General features: G+C 38.0%; 1 long non-coding RNA gene across 1 annotated transcript; it reads left to right on the top strand.

Moving 5' to 3' along the window:
• The first annotated feature begins 2,478 nt into the window (after positions 1-2,478).
• LOC144579146 (uncharacterized) lies at positions 2,479-19,425 on the top strand. The gene is made up of 4 exons (XR_013526064.1): positions 2,479-2,977; positions 6,254-6,347; positions 13,383-13,474; positions 18,502-19,425. It is a non-coding gene; the product is annotated as an uncharacterized LOC144579146 (long non-coding RNA).
• Positions 19,426-21,168: the final 1,743 nt, after the last annotated feature.

The following is a 21,168-nucleotide window of genomic DNA, read 5'->3' as shown; positions in this document are numbered from 1 at the left end:
ACTTTTCTCTCTTTCTTAAAGACAGAGGCTATAACTTACTCATTTTTCAATTTCTAGGGCCTAGCATTCTAAATGGCCACAATTTTAAAACATGTAAACATCACCTGTTCATCTTTCTGATGGTTTAAAGCATTATAACATTAGAGTATAGCCCGTGCAACTAATGTATATGTACATAGCATAGGCTATGCAGAAAACGTTTTGCCTTTTTTATTATCACAGCCAGCAATCTGTACTTAAAAGAAATACAATTTCCCTACTGAAAACCACATCTGATTTGATTCCAGTAAATGGCTGAATGGAACACCACTTTACCTATAATTCAGGTATAGGTAATGTAGTGTTCCAATTTATGAAAGTAAATAGTAACCTCTACTGTCTCTCCCAGCTCTAAAATGACGAATATCTGCCTACTATCATTTAGAAATATTAATAGAAAAATAACTTGGGATTCAGCATTTAAGTTTCTTTATTGTATAACCTATTTCACACATTGCATATTTTTATAAGTTACAGTTAAGAATTCAGTTTATTACTTCAGAAACTTGGCATGTTTTAAAAGAATCTGAAAGCCCCGTATTCCTACTATAAACCAACTAACTAGACACTTTATGGGCTATGATCATTAAAATAACTAAGATTACAGGTTTTGTAAACCTAATCAGTATTCAAGAAGATTTTACTGAAATTAAACAGGTAGAAAGAACATTAACATTTTTTTACTAATAACTTCATTATTAATAATAAAATATTGTTTAATTTACATCTCCCATAAAGAGAAATAGGAGCTCTCACTCCACTAAAATATCTAAACTCTGTAAATCTTTAAAAATTAGTTACAAGAGGCCGGGCGGGGTGCTCACACTTGTAATCCCAACACTTTGGGAAGCCAAGGGTGGCAGATCACGAAGTCAGGAGATTGAGACCATCCTGGCTAACACGGTGAAATCCCGTGTCTACTAAAATAATATATACATACACACACACACACACACACACACACCAAGTGTGGTGGCATGAGCCTTGGGGAGGCTGAGGGAGGAGAATCGCTTGAACCCGGGAGGCAGAGGTTGCAGTGAGCAGTCATCACGCCACTGCACTCCAGCCTGGGCGACAGAGTGAGACTCCATCTCAAAAACAAAGCATAACAAAACCCAACCAACCAACCAACCAAGAAATTAGTTACAAGAGAAACCCCATTAGCAATTTTATTAGGTGACTTACCGTGGTACATGCCAGGAGCTGTGCAGGGATGCAGCATTCTAGCTGGAGTGAAAGCAGAGGAGACAGTAATGACAGCTTAAATCACTGTCCAGACATGCGTTTTGGAAAAAGGAAAGAAGAGTGAGAGGGAAATTGTACTGGCTGACCAGGGAGCAGGAATCAGCGAGAATACAATCTCTTTACTTAAAAAGAAAAAATTTACATAGAGATGGTGTTGCTAAGTTGCCCAGGCTGGCCTTGAGTACCACCTGGGCCTCCCAGAGCCCTGGGGTTGCAGGCGCGCGCCCCGGCCCGAAAGAAACCAGTCCCACACTTACCCCGAGACTATCAGGAGAGCCTGGTCAGCGTCCAACGGGCGGCGGTTGGGCCTGTGAGAGCTCCCCGAGACCCCGTCCGCCCCAGTCCCGCGCTCCGCCCATGCCCCGCGCTCCGCCCCAGCGCGTGCTCCGGGGAACCCGCGCTCCGCCCTAGAGCGTCCCGTACCGGGGAACCCGTGCCGCGATCCCCAGCCCTGAGCCACTAAGCCTCGCGGCCCGCGCCGCAACCCCCACCCCGTGACCCCCAACCCCGCTACGTGATCACCCACCCCGCGCCGCCCTGCCCGCGATCCCCCCAGCCCCGCGCGGCGACCGCCCCGCGAACCCCCGCCCGGAGCCTCGCGCCCAGCGCCCCGCCCCCGCCCCGCCCTGCGTCGCACCACCCCACGCCACCCCCCGCGAACCGCGCTCAGCGCCGCGAAGCGCAGCGCCGCACCGCCCCGCACTACTCCGCCTCGCTTTCAGCGCCGCCCCGCCCCGCGCCCCGCACCCACCGCCCCGCGCCCCGCGCCCCGCGCCACCAAGCCTAGCGCGCAGCGCCGCGCCGCACCGCCCAGCCCCGCGCTCCGCACCAGCGCGTCCTGTTCCGGGGAACCCGCGCCCCGTCCCAGCGCGTCCTGTTCCGGGGAACCCGTGCCGCGATCCCCAGCCCTGAGCAACTAAGCCTCGCGCCCCGCGGCGCGACCCCCCCCCCCGCTACCCCCAGGCTCGCTCCGCGATCCCCCACCCCGCACCGCCCCGCCCGCGATCCACCAGCCCCGCGCCGCGACCGCCCCGCGATCCCCGCTCGGAGCCGCTATCCCCCAGGCCGGGCCGCCCGACCCAGCTCCCAGCCCCGCGCCGCCCCGCGCCCCGCCCCCCGCAGCGCCTCGCCGCTACACGCCCAGCCCCGCCCGTGTCGCACCGCCCCCCCGCCCCACCCCCAGCCCCGCGCCTTAAGTTGGACCAGGCGAAGTTTAGAGCGAGCTGGAAGTTGGGGTCTGTCTAGTCCTGGAGGCCGGCGACACTCCAGACGAGCTCTGGCAAATCGCACTCCTCCTGCGGGCTACCCGGACCCCACGGAGGCCGGAGGGCGGTCGTGGGCGCGCGGGGTTCCTCACCTGGGTCTACGGCGGCTTGGGGGTCCGGGCTGGGCCCGGGAGTTTTCTTGGCCGAGTGAGTCAGTCGGGTGGGCAGAGAATACGCCAGGAAACGCTCGGCCTCTGGCTTCCTCTCCTTCCTCCCGGGGCGGGGGCTCTCCTGGCCCAGCCTCTTCGTCTCGGCGCTCCTCCCTCCCGCCGCGGCCCCGCCTCACCCCGCCCCTCTGCCTCTCCTCCTGCGGGGCTTACCCTTGGGTGGTCCGCTGCCGCCGCCGCTACCATTTCAATCTGCAAAACAGGCCCTAGATGATCTGCCCTTCTGATACCCTTTGGCCTCAATTTCTTCTGGTTTCATTTGTAAGTACTTGGAGAGACGATAAAGGGAGGAGGAAATGTCAGAGAAAAGATCCGTGTCGGCCGGGCGCGGTGGCTCACGCCTATAATCCCAACACTTTGGGAGGCCGAGGCGGGTAGATCACGAGGTCAAGAGATCGAGACCATCCTGGTCAACAAGGTGAAACCCCACCTCTACTAAAAAGACACAAATTAGCTGGGCATGGTGGCGCGCGCCTGTAGTCCCAGCTACTTGGGAGGCTGAGAATTGCTTGAACTCAGGAGGCGAAGGTTGTGGTGAGCCGAGATCGCGCCATTGCACTCCAGCCTGGTTAACAAGAGCGAAACTCCGTCTCAAAAAAAAAAAAAAAAAAAGATGGAGTTGCACATGTTTACACACCTCTGAGAAATCTCTTCTTGTTGCAGGAATACTTCCCAGTTAGTTGTTGTGTATTATCGTTTATATGTATTGCTTGGATTGACTTTCTGGTGTGGGGAGTTTTTGTTTTGTTTTGTTTTGTTTTGGCTGTGTTCATTAAGGATGGTCTGCAAATTCTCCAAATCTTGTCCTGGTTTTGAACATTTTACTGAATTTATAATAGATTTTATATTTATACCTGATGCATACATTTGTTGTCTTAAGACACCTTTGGTGTTTTAATGAGTGTGTAGAAAGATTTACATGAATTATTGGATCAGATTAAATACTAGCTATTGTAGCTGAAAATGTCCTCAGTTATCTTCTTTCACTCCTTATCTTCCTTTCTTTTACTTTGTGAAGGTAAGACAATTCAATCAAATATGTTTCATTTCATATTCATGTTTACACTTTATGAAAGCATCTAAACACAACTTTGTACTCAGCAATTTACTTCATACTTCTGGCAATATAGATGAATCTATCAATATATCCTCCCCTCAAATCCAATAAAATTTCTCAGATAAGATCATGGAAGATGAGGGATAGGAGAGAAATTATTTCACATTTTCACAAGCAAAAATAATGTAGAGATAATAAGTGATTGTGTGTACCTAAAGGTCAAAAGTATCTAAAAGTTATAATGATACAATCTCCTATTTAATTTATCATACATTTAATAATTTCTAAGGAAGACCTAGCTAATAGGATTTAATTAAATGATATGTTATAGACATTGGATTATGTGGTAAGAGAGAGGTAAAACAGTAGGCAATGACAGAGGCAACTTCAGCGATATTAAAAAGCATCAATTTTTTAAAGAAGAGTGCTACATTAAGAAATTTTTATAAATTTTAGAGATGTATTCCTTTTTGAAAACTGTAGTTGTATTATAACAGAAAATGGGCTCAAAACCGTAAGATGCCTATGATCTCATATTTGTCTTTAAGATTTATGTAGGATTTGTTTATTTTTTTCATGTTATTAAGTATACAGAAGCTTACATTAATAGATTTTTCTAACAAATTAAAATATTATTTTGTACTGACCTTTATTACTGCTGATGATGCTTTTGGCTTTTTTTTTGGAAATCAGTTTTCCTAAAAGTGCTAATAGCCTATTCTGTTGTTTGTTCTATGTGGATATTTTTTTCTCTTTTTTTTTTTTTTCTTGATGGCTTTTATTTCTTGTTCTTATGCTTAATTGTAACTATTTTAAAACACGACCACTTATACTTGTGAACAGATAACGTTAGTCTGTTTGCATGCATTATGCTATTTTAAAACTCGAACTTATTTATTATGGAAATCGCATCTTGCTCTGTTGTGCAGGCAGCAGTGTAGTGGTGTGCAAATTCTGCAACCTCACTGTAAATTTTGCCAGCTCACTGCAAATTCTGCCACCTAGGCTCAAGTGATCCTCCTATTTCAGCCTGCCGAGTAACTGGGATTACAAGCATGCACCACCACACCTAGCTAATTTTTGTATTTCAGAGTTTCACCATGTTTCCCAGGCAGAATTCTAACTCTTGAGCTCAAAGGATCTGCCCTGACTCTCCTCCCAAAGTGCTGGGATTACAGACATAAGCCATCATACTTGCCCATACTTATTTTAATTTTATTATTTATGTGTCTTTTCTGCTTAGTATACATAAGACTTACTTAAACTTAGAAGTCATGATTGTAACAATTTGAAATTCTTCTTCCAGTCATTATTTTAAAAATACTGCCAGTTCCTATCCTCTTTTAAATTTTTGATCAGATGTGTAGGCTTTGTCACTCTTTTCTTAACTGCCCAATAATCTCCATCTTTTAGTTCCTACTTTTTTTTTTCTTTGCTACATTTTTTTGTAATTTTATAAAATTTATTTTTCAATTACCTAGTTACCTTTTAACTAATCCAGCCAGTGATACATATATATATGAGTGTGTGTGTGTATATATATATATTCTAAAACTTCTGTTGGTTCTTTTTAAAAGTGTTCATCATTGAGAAATTGGTTCTGTTGGTTCTTTTTAAAATTATTCATCATGGAGAAATTGTCTTTTAATACTTCTGGAGCACTTTTTATTTGTTCAAAAAATTAATAATTTTGACTTGATAAGTTTTAAATAGGAAATATGCTGGGTTCATTTTTATACATTTTATTCACAACATCTTATTTTGTTTTTATTCGTGTTTTGCAATTTCTTATAAAGATCTGCTTATTTCCTACTGAATTTTATCTGTGGAAGTTCTTTGAGGACAACTTTGCAGTTAAACTTCATTACAGATCCTATTTGTGTTTGTTTTTGTCATGTACATAAAACTGCTTTAAGTACTTACTGATGTTTCATATGACTGCATTCTTATAATGATGCTATGTGAGCAAAATTCCATCACCAGTAAAAATCATAAAACAAAATATATTCGATTGAAAATTTGGGTTTGTCTGAGGAAGTTGAACTTTGTATCGTTGGAAGAACATTTAAAAAACTGATATTTTTAAGTATATTTTAAGCGAAATAGTGTTTGTATGGGTCAGAATATAAATGCATTAGTAAAAGACTGGAATATTGTGTAATCAAAGTGATTTTGAAAAAGTGAATTGACTTGTGTATAAATGAAAGAATCTTTACTTTTTACTTTTTAATCTGTTGTTAGGATCCTTTTGTCAGGCTGAAGTTACGTATTATTTGAAGTTGAAAATGAGGGGGAGAATAAAATTAAATGACAATTAGAAACTGTTAGAAAGTTATGTTTTATTCAGTGTGATTAAGTTAATGTGTGTAATTTAATAGTTTATTTCAAAATTAAGTGTTCATCTACTGATAATCTTTCAAATATTTCTACACATTTGTCACCAGAAAATGTTAATCTCGGATGTTGTTTCATATTAACAGGTGTTTGCAGACCACTATACATTACCACAAATTATTGAAATATCTTACACTGGAGGTAGAAGAGAGTCGAGTTAGCAACCCAGAGAGAAACAAGGTACTGGAAAGGAAGATTGTTTACTCAACCCCGTATATTTTAAGGCAGGACAATGCATTTAAATGCATGACAGTGGTTCAGGCTTTTGTTTCTTCCGTTCCGCAATTAATTTTTCAGATATATGTCACTCTCACTATACAAGAATAGCCTTTGAGTAGAGGTAAGTTGGGTTATTTGATGCTGAAAATCACGTAGACAAAGGTTGAGAGGGCATAATAATATAACAGAAATTGGTAAGTTAAAATATGTAATCTAAAATTACGGATGCACTAAATTTTCTGTAAGATCAAATTTCTGTGAATTTATTTGGTTAGTAGTGTATAAAAGGATGCCACTGGAACCTACAGAATTTAGTCTGCATAGAAGTTAGCATCAATTTATTTTATTGACCCCAAAGAGGTAAATTAAGCTTGATATAATATTGAGATAGGAGGTGGTGGACTAAGTTGTTATCTAAAACTTATATTTATTATAATTTGTCTTTTGTGAATAGCATTGATTTTAATTGAAATGGAAACTGTGTGAAAATTAGAATGTGCCTAAGACTATAAAATTGTATAAAAGTCCCCCGGCAAATAGTTCTGTATCTTTTATATTAAATTTTTACCTTAGATACAGGGAGTTCATGTGCAGGGTTGTTACATGGAAATATTGGGAAATGCTACGGTTTGGTTTGGAGTGTGGATCCCATCATGCAAATTAGTAAGCATAGTACCCAATAGGTAGGTTTTTTTTTTTTAGCCCATTTTGTCATTCCCTCCACCCACTAGTAATTCACAGTGTCTGTTATTCTTGTGCATATGTTCTTGTGTGCTGACTGTTCATGTGTGCTTATGAGTGAGAAAATGCAGTATTTGGTTTTCTCTTCTGCATTGATTTGCTTAGGATAATGATCTCCACCTGCATTTATGTTGCTAAAAAGGACATCATTTATTTCTTTTGAATTGCTGTGGAATATTCTACATGCAAATACATGGAATACTGGACAACCATACAAAATAAATCGATCGTTTACTTTATGTGGTGCACCTCTGATGGTCACCTGGGTTAATTCCATGTCTTTGCTATCATGAATGGTACAGAAATGAACATACGACTGCATGTGTCTTGGTGGTAGAATCATTGATATTCCTTTGGGTATATACTTAGGGATGGGATTGGTGGGTTGAAATACTAGCTCTGTTTTATGTTCTTTGAGAAACTTCCAGACTGCTTTCCACAATGGCTGATCTAACTTATACTCCTACCAGCAGTATATAACATTTTCTCAGCATCCTCACCCAGCATGTGTCGTTTTTTTGATTTTTTAATAGTCATTCGTGCTGGTGTGAGATAGTAACTCATTGTGGTTTTGATTTGCATTTCTATGATAATTACTGATGCTACATTTTGTGTTTTGTTTGTCTGTCTTAGATGAAGTTTCATTCTTTTTGCACAGGATCTAGTACAATAGCATGCTTTTGGCTTACTGCAACCTCTACTTCCCTGATTCAAGTGATTCCCCTGCCTCAGCCTCTCGACTAGCTAGACTTAAGGCATGTGCCACTATGCCCAGGTTGTATTTGTTTTGTTATATTGGTCAGGCTGGTCTCGAACTCCTGACTGTACCCAGTCAGGGTGGCTCATGCCTGTAATCCCAGCACATTGGGTGGCTGAGGTGGGCGAGCATTTTTTAATATGCTTGTTGGCCACTTGTATGTTTTCTTTTGAGAAGTATCTGTTCATTTTCTTTTTACCTCTTTTCTAACAGAGTTATTTGTTTTGTGCTTGTTAATTGGTTTAAGTTTTTTATATTCTAGATCTGAAGCCTTTGTTGGATTCATAGTTTGCAAATATCTTCTCCCATTGAGGAGGTTGTATGTTTGCTCCATTGATAGTTTCCTTTGCTGTGCAGAAATTTTATAGTTTAATTATGTCCCTATTTTCTATTTTTCTTTTTATTCCAAAGTTGCTTTGGGGAATTTAGTCAAAAAATGTTTGCTGCTCTCAGTGTCCAAAAGAATACTTCCTATGTTATCTTCCATGATTTTTATAGTTTGAGGTGTTACATTTAAATCTTTAATTCATTTTGAGTTAATTTTTATATATCATGAAAGGTAGGGGTCCAGCTTAAATCTTCTATATATGGCTAGCCAGTTATTCTAGAACCATTTATTGAAAAGAGAAGGCTTTCCCCATTGCCTGTTTCATTGGCTTGTCTAAGTTTAGATAGTTGTAGGTATGTGGCTTTATACCTGGGTTTTCTGACCTCTTTTCTTGGTCTCTGTGTCTGATTTTGTACCAGTGCCAAGTTGTTTTCGCTACTGCAGCTTTTTAGTGTAGCTTGAAGTCAGGTAGTGTAACATCACTGGCTTTGCTGCTTTTCTTTATGATTGCTTTGACTAATTTAGCTCATTGTTGTTATTCCACATGAAATTTAAAACAGTGTTTTCCTAATTTTGTGAAGAATGACATTGGCAGTTTGATAAGGATAGCACTGAATAACTTGAGCTTCTGCCCATTCAGTATAATATAGGCTATGGGTTTGTCGTAAAAGACTCTTAGTATTTTGAGTACATGATTTCTCTGCTTAGTCTGTTGAGTTTGTCATGAAGAAATGTTTGACTTTATTGAAGATTTTTTTATTTTGGTTTTTGCTTTTGATTTGATTTATACAGTGATCACATTTATTGATTTACATATGTTGAACCAGCTTTGAATTCCAGGAATAAAGCCTACTTTGTGTTGTACTAGCTTTTTGATGCACTGGGGAGTCTAGTTGACTGATACTTTGTTGAGTATCTGTGTTCATGAAGGATATTGATTGGCCAGAGGTGTTTGTTGTTGTTGTTGTTGTTGTTGTTGTTGTGTCTGTGCCACTTTTTGGTATCAGGCTGACACTGGCCTTATACAATGAGATGAAAGAAAAAAGACCCCCTCCTCAATTGTCAGAATAACTTTAGTAGCATTTTATGAGTTCTTTGTACATCTGGCAGAATTTGGCAATGAACCCATCTGCTTTAGAATATTTTTTTAATTATTGGTAGGTTCTTTATTATCTAAACAATAACAGGCATAGATTTTGGCCTATTCACAGTTTTAATCTTCCTGATTTAGTCTTGGGAGATTGTCTGCTTTTGGGAATTTATCTGTTTCCTCTAGATTTTCTAATTTGTATCCATAGAGTTGTTCATAGTAGTCTCTGAGGATCTTTTGTATTTCTGTGGGATCAATCATAATACTCCCTATGTGCTTTTGATTGTGCTTCTTTGGATCTTCTCTTTCTTTCCTTTTTCTCTCTTTTTTTGAGACAGAGTTTTGCCTCTGTCACCTGGGATGCAGTGCAGTGGCATGATCTTGGATCACTGACACCTTCAGCTCCCAGGTTCAAGCAATTCTCATGCCTCGGCCTACCAAATAGCTAGTAATACAGGCATGCACCACCATGCCTGGCTATTTTATTTTATATTTTTAGTAAAGACAAGATTTTACTGTGTTGGCCAGGCTGGTCTCAAATTCCTGACCTCTAGTGATCCACCCTACCCAACCTCCCAAAATATTAATATTACAAAAGTGAGCCACCATGCCCAACCCCCTTTTTTTTCTTTGTTAATTTAGGTAGCAGTCTATCAGTCTTATTTATTTATTTATTTATTTTATTTTCAAGGACTAAAATCTTGGTTTTGTTTAATCTTTTATATGGATTTTTGCATCTCAATTTTATTGTTTTTCTTTAGTTTAATTATTTTCTTTTGCTGATTGGGTGTTGTTTTCCCCTCTCTCTGTTCTTTTAGGTGCAGTTTGATTGTTAATTTGAGATTTTTCTAACTTCTTGATGAAGGTCTTTTAGGGTTATAGACTTTCCAGTTAACCCTGCTTTGGCTGCATCCCAGAAATTTGGGAAAGTGTTTTCTATTTTCATTTATTTTCAAACAATTATCTTAAGTTCTGCCTAAATTTTGATTTTTACCTAGGAGTTATTCAGGTATACGTTGTATGATTTCCATGTAATTGTGTATTTTGAGAGTTTTTTTGGTATTGATTTCTATTTTTATTGAAGCATGATCCAAGATTGTGTTTTATGTAAATTTAGTTTCTTTTGAATTTACTGAGGCTTGCCTTATGACTGAGATGAGCTGATAGTCAATCTTAGACTATGTTCTATGTGCAGATGAGAAGAATGTCTGTTCTCTGTTTCTTGGGTGGAGTGTTCATTCTGTAGATGTCTGTTAGGTCCAGTTTGTCAAGGGCTGATTTGTTTGTTTGTTTGTTTGTTTTTTGGTTTTTTTTTGAGACAGAGTTTCGTTCTTGTTACCCAGGCTGGAGTGCAATGGCGCAATCTCAGCTCACCGCAACTTCTGCCTCCTGGTTTCAGGCAATTCTCCTGCCTCAGCATCCTGAGTAGCTGGGATTACAGGCACCCACCACCATGCCCAGCTAATTTTTGTATTTTTAGTAGAGACGGGGTTTCACCATGTTGACCAGGATGGTCTCGATCTCTTGCCCTCATGATCCACCCTCCTTGGCCTCCCAAAGTGCTGGGATTACAGGCTTGAGCCACCGCGCTCGGCCGTTTTTTTACTTTTTAATAGTAGCCATTCTGACTAGTGTAAGATGATATCTCCTTGTAGTTTTCATTTGCGTTTCTCTGATGATTAGTGATGTTGAGCATTTTTTCATGTTTGTTGGCAGTTTGTATGGCTCCTTTTGAAAAATTTCTGTTTATGTTGTTTGCTGACTTTTAAATGGGCTTATTTTTTTCTTTTTGAGTTTCTTGTAAATTCTGAATATTAGTCCTTTGTCAGTTGCATAGTTTGCAAATATTTTCTACCACTCTGTGGTTGTCTATTTGCTCTGTTGAAGGCTCACACCTGTAATCCCAACATTTTGGGAGGCCAAGTTGGGTGGATAACAAGGTCAAGAGATGAAGACCATTTTGACCAACCAAAAATAAAATGAGACTTAAAAAACACTTTACAAAGACAGCAGCAGAATTAAATACTGAGTAGTAAATTTAACAAATGTGCAGAAGTTATAATCTAAGAACTCTAAAATATTGCTGTTAAGAAGTTTAAGGACACTGAAATCAATGAAAAGATACCTAATATTCATGGATTGGATAACAACCCTCCACATTTGACCTACAGCTTCAATTAAGTCTCTAGCAATCCCAGGTGACTTTTTTAAAAAACCTTGTCTCTACTAAAAGTACACAAATTACCTGGTCTTTGGTGATGTGGGCATGTAGTTGCAGCTATTGGGGAGGCTGAGGTAGGAGACTTGTTTGAACCCAGGAGATGGAGGTTGCAGTGAGCCTAGATCATGCCATTGCACTCCAGCTTGGTATAGAGTGAGACTCCTTCTAAAAAGGAAGAAAGGAAGGAAGGAGAGTAGGAGGGAAGAAGGGAAAGAAGGAAAGAAAGGAAAGAAAAAAAGAGAAAGAAAGAAACAGAGGGAGAGAAAGAAAGAAAAAGAAAAGAAAGAAGGCACTGTGGTAATTTTTCATAGGATTGGACATACATTCACCATAGGTCTCTAAATTATAGGTATATTTATGCTAATTTGTATATGAATGTTAGTAGAGCAGCGTTATTCACAGTATAAATGTTTCCAACAACTGGTGTGGAGATTGGCCAAGGTCGATAATGATAGCCTTGAAGTGGATTTGCATCATATATTCACCCAACATATATTTAATAATTGATGCAAATCCCTATATTCTATAGTAAAACCACCTTGATTTCAAATTGCCTGTTAAACACGAGTATGTGCAATAGAGTCATATATGATATGGGCTTTGGTAAGAGACTGTCTGGAGATATAAATTTGGGACTCATCATACCATTCAAAGGTACAGGAAGAGATAACCAGGACATTGAGGTTAAATGCCTCAGGAATAATTCAAGTAAGAGACAGACTAAGAGATACTGTTATATTTAACCAAATGTGGTGGTCTTTTCTATGACTGCATAGTATTCCATGGTGTATATGTGCCACATTTTTTTTATCCAGTCTCTCATTGATGGGGGTTTGTAAAAAGTGCCACAATAAACATGTGTGCATGCATCTTTATAATAGAATGATTCATAGTCCATTGAGTATATACCTAGTAATGGGATTACTCGGTCAAATAATATTTCTATTTCTAGATCTTTGAGGAATTGCCACACTGTCTTCCACAATGGTTGAATTAATTTGCGATCACACCAACAGTGTAAAAGTGTTCCTATTGCTCCACATCCTCTCCAACGTCTGTTGCCTCCTAATTTTTTAATGACCACCATTCCATTATGTTGGCCAGGCTGGTCTCGACCTCCTGACCTCAGGTGATTAGACTGCCTCGGCCTTCCAAAGATCTGGGATTACAGATGTGAGCCATGAAGCTGACCATGTGTCTTTTTCTGAATAATGCCTTTTGAGGAACGCCTATTAAGAGACATAATTTTTTAATACTGAGTTTTTTTTTCTTTCTAATTTTCAAAGTTTAACTTCTGTTGGAGGTTCGGGGTACATATGCAAGTTTGTTATACAGGTTAAACTCATGTGGTGGGGGTTTGTTAAACAGATTATTTCATCACCCAGGTATTAAGGCTAGGTCCCATTAGTTGTTTTCCCTGATTCTCTCCCTCCTAACACTTTCTATCCTTTGACAGACCACTGTGTGTTGTTCTCCTCTATATGTCCATGTGATTCTATCATTTAGCTCCCAATTATAAGTGAGGTTATGCAGTATTTGTTTGTTTGCTTGCTTTTGAATCTATTTTTAGTTCCTTATATATTTCAATTAACCCCTTGTCTGATGTATAGTTTGCAAATATTTGCTGTCATTATTTTACTCTGGTTATTACTATTTTTTTTTCTGTATGAACGCTTTATAGCATGATGTAACCTCATTTGTCTTTGGTTTTCATGCTTGTGCTTTTGAGGTCTGATCCAAGAAAATTCTTTCCAAGATCAAGGTCATTAAGTGTGTTTGTGTTTTATTCTAGTAGTGTGACAGTTTGGGGTTTTCATTACATCTTTATTTTAATTGTTTATTTAAATGTATTTTGACAGATGAGGTCTCATTACATAGTCTAGGCCAGAGTACAGTGGCATGAGTGTGGCATTCTACAGCGTTGAACTTCCAGATTCAGGTGATCCCTCAGGTAGGTAGAACTATAGGTGACACCACTGTATAGGTTTTTAAATCCATTTGAGTAAATTTTTATATGTGGTAAGAGATAGGGTTCTAATTTTATTTTTCTGCATGTAGCTCTTTTGTTTTACCAGCACCACTTATTGAAGAGATTGACATTTTCTCATTTTGTGTTCTTGTCGCCTCTGTAGAATATCAGCTGGCTATACATATATGGATTTATTATTGCTCAGTGTGTTCTGTTGTATTGGTTTATAGCATTGTGATGCCTGCAGCTTTGTGGGTTCACTCTCCAACCCCACTATCATCTTCTGTATTGCTTTGGGTATTCAGGGTTTTTTTGTGTGTGTGCACTTTAATATTAATTTAGCATTTTTTTTATTTCTGTGAAAAATGTCATTAGTGTTTTAATAGAGATTGCATGGAATCTGTAGACCTTTTGGGGTCATATAAACATTTAAACCATATTACCTTTTCCAATCTCTGAACATAAATAACTTTCAATTTATTTATGTTATTTTAATTTTTTGCTAATGTTTCCTAGTTTTCTGAATGCATTTTTTATACCTCATTGGTTAAATTTACTTTTTTTTTTTTTCTGTTCTTGTGTCAGTTTGCTGAGGATGATGTTCTCCAGATTCATCCATGTCCCTACAAACGACACAAACTCATCATTTCTGATTGCTGCATAATATTCCATGGTGTATATGTGCCACATTTTCCCAATCCAGTCTATTATCAATGGGCATTTTGGTTGATTCCAGGTCTTTGCTATTGTAAACAGTGCTGCAATGAACATTCGTGTACATGTGTCCTTATAGTAGAACGATTTATAGTCTTTTGGATATATACCCAGTAATGGGATTGCTGGGTCAAATGGAATTTCTATTTCTAAGGCCTTGAGGAATCGCCACACTGTCTTCCACAATGGTTGAACTAATTCACACTCCCACCAACAGTGTAAAAGCGTTCCTTTTTCTCCACATCCTCTCCAGCATCTGTTGTCTCCAGATTTTTTAATGATCGCCATTCTAACTGGCATGAGATAGTATCTCAATGTGGTTTTGATTTGCATCTCTCTGATGACCAGTGACGATGAGCATTTTTTCATATGATTGTTGGCCTCATATATGTCTTCTTTCGTAAAGTGTCTGTTCATATACTTTGCCCACTTTTGAATGGGCTTGTTTGTTTCTTTCCTGTAAATCCGTTTGAGTTCTTTGTAAATTCTAGATATCAGCCCTTTGTCAGATGGGTAAACTGCAAACATTTTTTCCCATTCTGTTGGTTGCCGATCCACTCTAGTGACTGTTTCTTTTGCCTTGCAGAAGCTGTGGAGTTTCATTAGGTCCCATTTGTCTATTTTGGCTTTTGTTGCCAATGCTTTTGGTGTTTTGTTCATGAAGTCCTTGCCTACTCCTATGTCCTGGATAGTTTTGCCTAGATTTCCTTCTAGGGTTTTTATGGTGCCAGGTCTTATGTTTAAGTCTTTAATCCATCTGGAGTTAATTTTAGTGTAAGGTGTCAGGAAGGGGTCCAGTTTCTGCTTTCTGCACATGGCTAGCCAGTTTTCCCAACACCATTTGTTAAACAGGGAATCCTTTCCCCCTTGCTTGTTTTTGTCAGGTTTATCAAAGATTGTATAGTTGTGGATATGTTGTGTTGCCTCCGGTGCCTCTGTTTTGTTCCATTGGTCTATATCTCTGTTTTGGTACCAGTACCATGCTGTTTTGATTACTGTAGCCTTGTAGTATAGTTTGAAATCCGGTAGTGTGATGCCCCCCGCTGTGTTCTTTTTGCTTAGAATTGACTTGGCTATGCGGGCTCTCTTTTGGTTCCATGTGAAGTTCATGGTGGTTTTTTCCAGTTCTGTGAAGAAAGTCAATGGTAGCTTGATGGGGATAGCGTTGATTCTGTAAATTACTTTGGGCAGTATAGCCATTTTCACGATATTAATTCTTCCTAACCATGAACATGGAATGTTTCTCCATCTGTTTGTGTCCTCTCTGATTTCGTTGAGCAGTGGTTTGTAGTTCTCCTTGAAGAGGTCCCTTATGTTCCTTGTGAGTTGTATTCCAAGGTATTTTATTCTTTTTGTAGCAATTGTGAATGGCAGTTCGTTCTTGATTTGGCTTTCTTTAAGTCTGTTATTGGTGTAGACGAATGCTTGTGATTTTTGCACATTGATTTTATATCCTGAGACTTTGCTGAAGTTGCTTATCAGTTTCTGGAGTTTTTGGGCTGAGGTGATGGGGTCTTCTAGGTATACTATCATGTCGTCTGCAAATAGAGACAATTTGGCTTCCACCTTTCCTATTTGAATACCCTTTATTTCTTTTTCTTGCCTGATTGCTCTGGCTAGAACTTCCAGAACTATATTGAATAGGAGTGGTGAAAGAGGGCATCCTTGTCTAGTGCCAGATTTCGAAGGGAATGCTTCCAGTTTTTGCCCATTCAGTATGATATTGGCTGTTGGTTTGTCATAAATAGCTTTTATTACTTTGAGATACGTTCCATCGATACCTTAAATTTACTTTTAAGGTTGTTTTGTTTTTTCCCAAAGCTATTGTAAATGGGATTGTTTCCTTTAGTTTCTTTTTATATAAATATTTTGCTATTCATGTATGAAATACTACTTAATTTTGTATATTGATTTTGTTAACTGAAACTGTATTGATTTTCTAAATTAGTTCTACCTGCTTTTTAGAGGTATTTTTAGGAATTTCCACATTATGTCATTAATAAATATGGATAATTTTATGTCTTTCTTTCCAACTTGGGTACCTGTTTTTAAATTTCTCTTGTCTAAATGCTCTTGGTAAAAAATTCCTGTGTTGCATTTAACCAGTTAAAGTGAACATCCCGGTGTTCTTTCAGATCTTTGCAGAAAACTTTTCTACTTTTAACTCTCATTGAGTGTGATGTTAGTTGTGGGTTTTTCATGTATTGAATTATTTGGTTATTTTTGTCTATGTTATTTGTTATGTTGAGTTGCAATTATTCTATGCATAAGTTCTTAATAGATGTTGTTTTTAAAAGTGTTGAATTTTGTCAAATGCTATTTTTACTTTTTGAAATGACTGCCTAGATTTTGTTTTTCTTTTATTTTGTTCATGTAATGTATGACATTTAATGATTCTTGTGTATTAAACCATTCCTGCATTCCCGTCATGTCTCTTAATCTTGGTGAAGGATTCTAAATGTGCATTATAAGTCAGGTTCCCAGTATTTTGGTGAGGATTTTTACATTATGTCATTCAGGAATATTGGCCTGTAGTTTTTTGTCTTTTTTGTCATGTCCTTGTCTGTTTTTGAAATCAGCATGACCCGCCCAATGGAATGAAACAGTTTACATATCTTCTTCTTTTTTTTTTTCTTTTTGGCTAGATTAAAAAGAATTAGCAGGAGTTCTATTTCAGGGGCAGGTAGAATGCAGAGTGAATCCATTGGGTTCCTGGGCTATTCTTTAAATGGTGACTTTTCATTGCTGATTTGATTTTTTACCAAGAATTTGTTTTTGGGTACCAAGTAAGATATCTCCTTTTTTGTCTCAGACTTATTCAGGCCTGATGTCTCTTTAGTCAAGCAGTAAAACTGTTGACTAGAACTGGAGGACATTTTGCTGAGGACAATTTCTCATCTGTTGCTGGGGTGGGTCTGGAAGCTTGCCCCTTGGTATCAGCCTCCCAAAGTGCTGGCATGAGAAGACAGGCAAATATCAATCCCAAGACAAAGTCCTATGCTTATTTCCTGGGATCAAGAATCCTCCCTGCTCAATCTGTTGAATAACTGGGACTAGAGTCATGTGCCACCATGCCTGGCTAAATTATGTAGCAACAGGTTTATACTATGTTTCCCAGGTCAGTCTTGAACTCCTGGGCTTGAGTGATCAACTCACCTCAACCTACTAATATGTTAGGATTACAGGTATGAGTCACCACATCTGGTCAATTTTACTTTCTAAAATTTAAATTTTAGGTTATTTTTATTCAGTCTTATTTTTTATAAATGAAATTTAGGATGCTAATGGTTTAGAGTTTCACTTTGAGTTTTCCTTAAAGAATAAATGGAGTATTGACGCTCATTTTCTAAATAGTCTTAGGAAATGAAAAAGTAATTTACATGAGAAATGACAATTTGACCACTTTTTGTTTTCTGGCTTCATTTCATTGTGTATGAAGAGTGTATATTTTTTAACCTGCATGTATATGTGCAATGAGATTTTACTCTTTCAACTGGATACAGAACAAAATTGTTTAAACAGACTATGCAACTACTTCATAACTTAGGCTTTCTTCCATGTGCTTATTTGTCTAATTATTAAAAGAATAGTGTTGAAATTAAATTAAATTTGCTCATGAAGAATTTTCTGATCAAATTACATTAATAGACACAAACACACATATGCACACACTCACTTCTTAATTCCTGGAACTTTTAGATTTTCTGTTTCTCTAGTTCCTTGTATTCCATCACTCAGCAAAATCTGTCAGCTTCACTTCCAGGATTTACGTTAACTCCACAGCTTATTTCTTGTTTCCTATTATCACCATAGTCTAAAACACAGTTTATGTTACATTGGCCGCTACTTTACACTCTAACTTACTATTTTACACTCTTAACTTTCTATAAAGACTATCTTTTCAATGTCTAATTCAGGTAATTTTATTATTTTTTAATTGAGACTGCTTTCTATGTGCTATCACATCTTACAGCATCAGATCTGAATGTCTCTCATATTTCATCTCCAGTCTTCCCTTTGAGGGGATGTGTATATATACATGTAGAAATGTAGCTATGCATGTATTAGTTTATTTGTTTTTCCCAGGTGTAATACATGTATTGCATACATAAATATTCCTGGTAATAAAAGATTAACAAAGCTTTTATTATTATTATTATTATTATTTTGTAAGTAAATGATTTTCTAAAGGAGCTGACTGGAGATAAATAGATCTTAAACCACAAGGTTAGAAGAGAAAGTGAACATTACTAACAAAAAATATTTTCTAACATTTTTATGTTTATCTTTAATAGCCTTGCTGATGAAATGTTGCCTGTTATCAGCTGCTTATGGGGGAATTCTCTGCAGTATACTGGCCATACAAATCAGCAACGATGATATACCATTAAGCTACCAACAATGGAACTTTTCTATGTGATAATACGGCGTTTCTTAGAAATTATCTCACGTGCAGTGGCTCTGGCATTATTTGCTGCATCTCTGAAACTGAAGAGCCTACCCCTTCTATTGGTCATATTATTTTGCATCAGTGTTGGCACCGTGGCTGGAGTTTTGGAAAAGTGGAGCTCATCTTCCTAGCAGCACAGAAAATAATTCCAATGTGGTGGGTACAGTACTGATACTTATCGTCATCACACTACTATATGCTGCCATTAATTTCTCCTGCTGGGCAGCAGTGAAACTGCAGTTGTCAAATGAGAAAATATTTGACAGGACAGAGAGGTGGAGCCATAGAATTCTACACTACAGCTTTCAGTTTTTAGGAAATGTGATAATGATATTCACATTTATATTCTATAGAGGGGAAACTTTACTGAATTGTTGTTACACATTAGTTGCCATACACGTCAACCTAATCTATTTATTAGGCTTTCCTTTACGTGTCTCTTCTATCACTATTTGCACCCAAGGAAGTCAGAAAAAGTATTGTAAAGACATACTAAAAATTAGCCAGAGTCACTGTGATAATATGTAAACATCTAAAGAAAACTCAATTAAAAGAATAAAAATAAGCAGCTAAGGAAATATTGTTCTTGGAATAGATGGGTAATTTTCATTCAACAAAGTATGAAATATTCACAAAACATACATATGTACTTTCACAGAACAATGAGTAAAGATGCTGAATGTGACTTTTTAAAGATACTCTTCCATTAAAAATATTATAAACAGCAAGATTGTGGGAGTAGTTTTCAATAAAATTGATTTTTCTCCTGTGACTTTGTATTAGTAATTTTTGTTTCCTTCCTTCCTTTCTTCCTTCCTTCCTTTTACCCTCCCTCCCTCCCTCTTTCACTCCCTCACCCCCACCCTTCTCTCTTTATTTCTTTTCTTTTTGTGATGTATTATTACCCTATTACCCATTACTGAATGTAGTGGCATGATCTCGGATTACTGCAACCTCCACCTCCCAGATTCAAGTGATTCTCTTGCCTCAGACTCACAAGTAGGTGAGACTATGTCGCTTGCCAACACACACGACAATTTTTTTTTTTTTTTTACTAGAGACAGGGTTTCACCATCTTGGCCAGACTCGTGTTAAACTCCTGACCTCATGATCCACCTGCCTCAGCCTCCCAACATGCTGGGATTACAGGTCTAAGCCATGGCAACCAGCCTAGTTTTTTTTTTTTAAGTATAATTATGCAATTCATTAAATAAAACAAATTCAAAAGTTCATCTGGGTCCAAAAGCTGAGCAGAAAAAATAACCATAATGCATTTTTCACCTAGTACACTTTTTGAACCGATGCCATTAATTTAACAAATGTTTGGAATCTAGTGTATACATTTTGAGCTTCTGAAAATGCTCCTGTTTATATTAATTTAAGGTAACTAAGGTCATTCTCATTGAACTTTGACTGACAGAAAACAACTCATTAATACATCTGAAAGTAAAATAAAACATTGAATTAAAAAGAAATGATCATGTTAATAATTTAAAATACTAATTTACATTTCTGCCAACACTGCACAAGGATTCTCTTTGCTCTACATTCTCAAGAACACTTTCATCTTTCATGTTTATGATAATTCTAACATTCTAATATTTGTGAGAGTAGGGCTTATTATAGGTTTTAATATTACATTTCCTTGATGATTGGTGGTGGTAAGCATTCAGTTGTTCAAAAATTAGCTGGGTGTAGTAGTACACTCCTGTAATTCCAGCTACTAGAGAGTTTGAGGCATGAGAATTGCTTAATCCAAGGGATGGTTTATGTGAGCTGAGATAGCACCACTGCATTCCAGCCTGGGTGGCAAAGTGAGACTCCATCTCAAAATAAATAAATTAAATTAAATATAGAGTTGTTGGCCATTTGACTGCCTTCTTCTGAGAAATGTAAATTCAGATTCATTGACAATTTTAATAGACTTCTTTGATTTTTGTTGTTAAGTAGCTTGGGCTGTTTGTATGCATTTATTATTTACCCTTTATCATACAGGAGCCACAGGTATTTTCTCCAAGTGTGGGTTATCTCTTCACTCTGGTTATTGTTTCCTTTGCTGTGCAGAAACTCTTTAGTTTGATGTGGTGCAATCCAATTGTTGTTTTGTTGTGCTTTTGTAGCCTGTGCTTTTGCTTTTGGAGTCATAGAATAGACGTTTCAAAAATAAAATAAAATCAAAAATAGAATTACCAGATGATTCAGCTACTCTACTTCTGAATATGTACTCAGAGGATAGAAAATTCGTATGTCAATGAGATATTTGCACTCCTATATTTATGTTACCATTATTCACAATAGCCGAGTTAGGAAAACAACCCAAGTGCTTATCAACAGATTAACAGATTGTGTGACACATATACACAGTGGACTATACTATGCATCTGTTATTTATTTGTGATAAAATAAATGGAATTTGAAGACATTATGCTCAGTGAAATAAGACAGGCATTGAAAGACAAATACAGCATGATCACAATTATATGTAAAATCTAAAAAAGTTGAACTCATATGC

This window comes from Callithrix jacchus, chromosome 14, assembly GCF_049354715.1.
Source record: "Callithrix jacchus isolate 240 chromosome 14, calJac240_pri, whole genome shotgun sequence".
NCBI classification, from domain to species: domain Eukaryota; kingdom Metazoa; phylum Chordata; class Mammalia; order Primates; family Cebidae; genus Callithrix; species Callithrix jacchus.
This window is presented reverse-complemented; position numbering and strand designations above follow the sequence as displayed.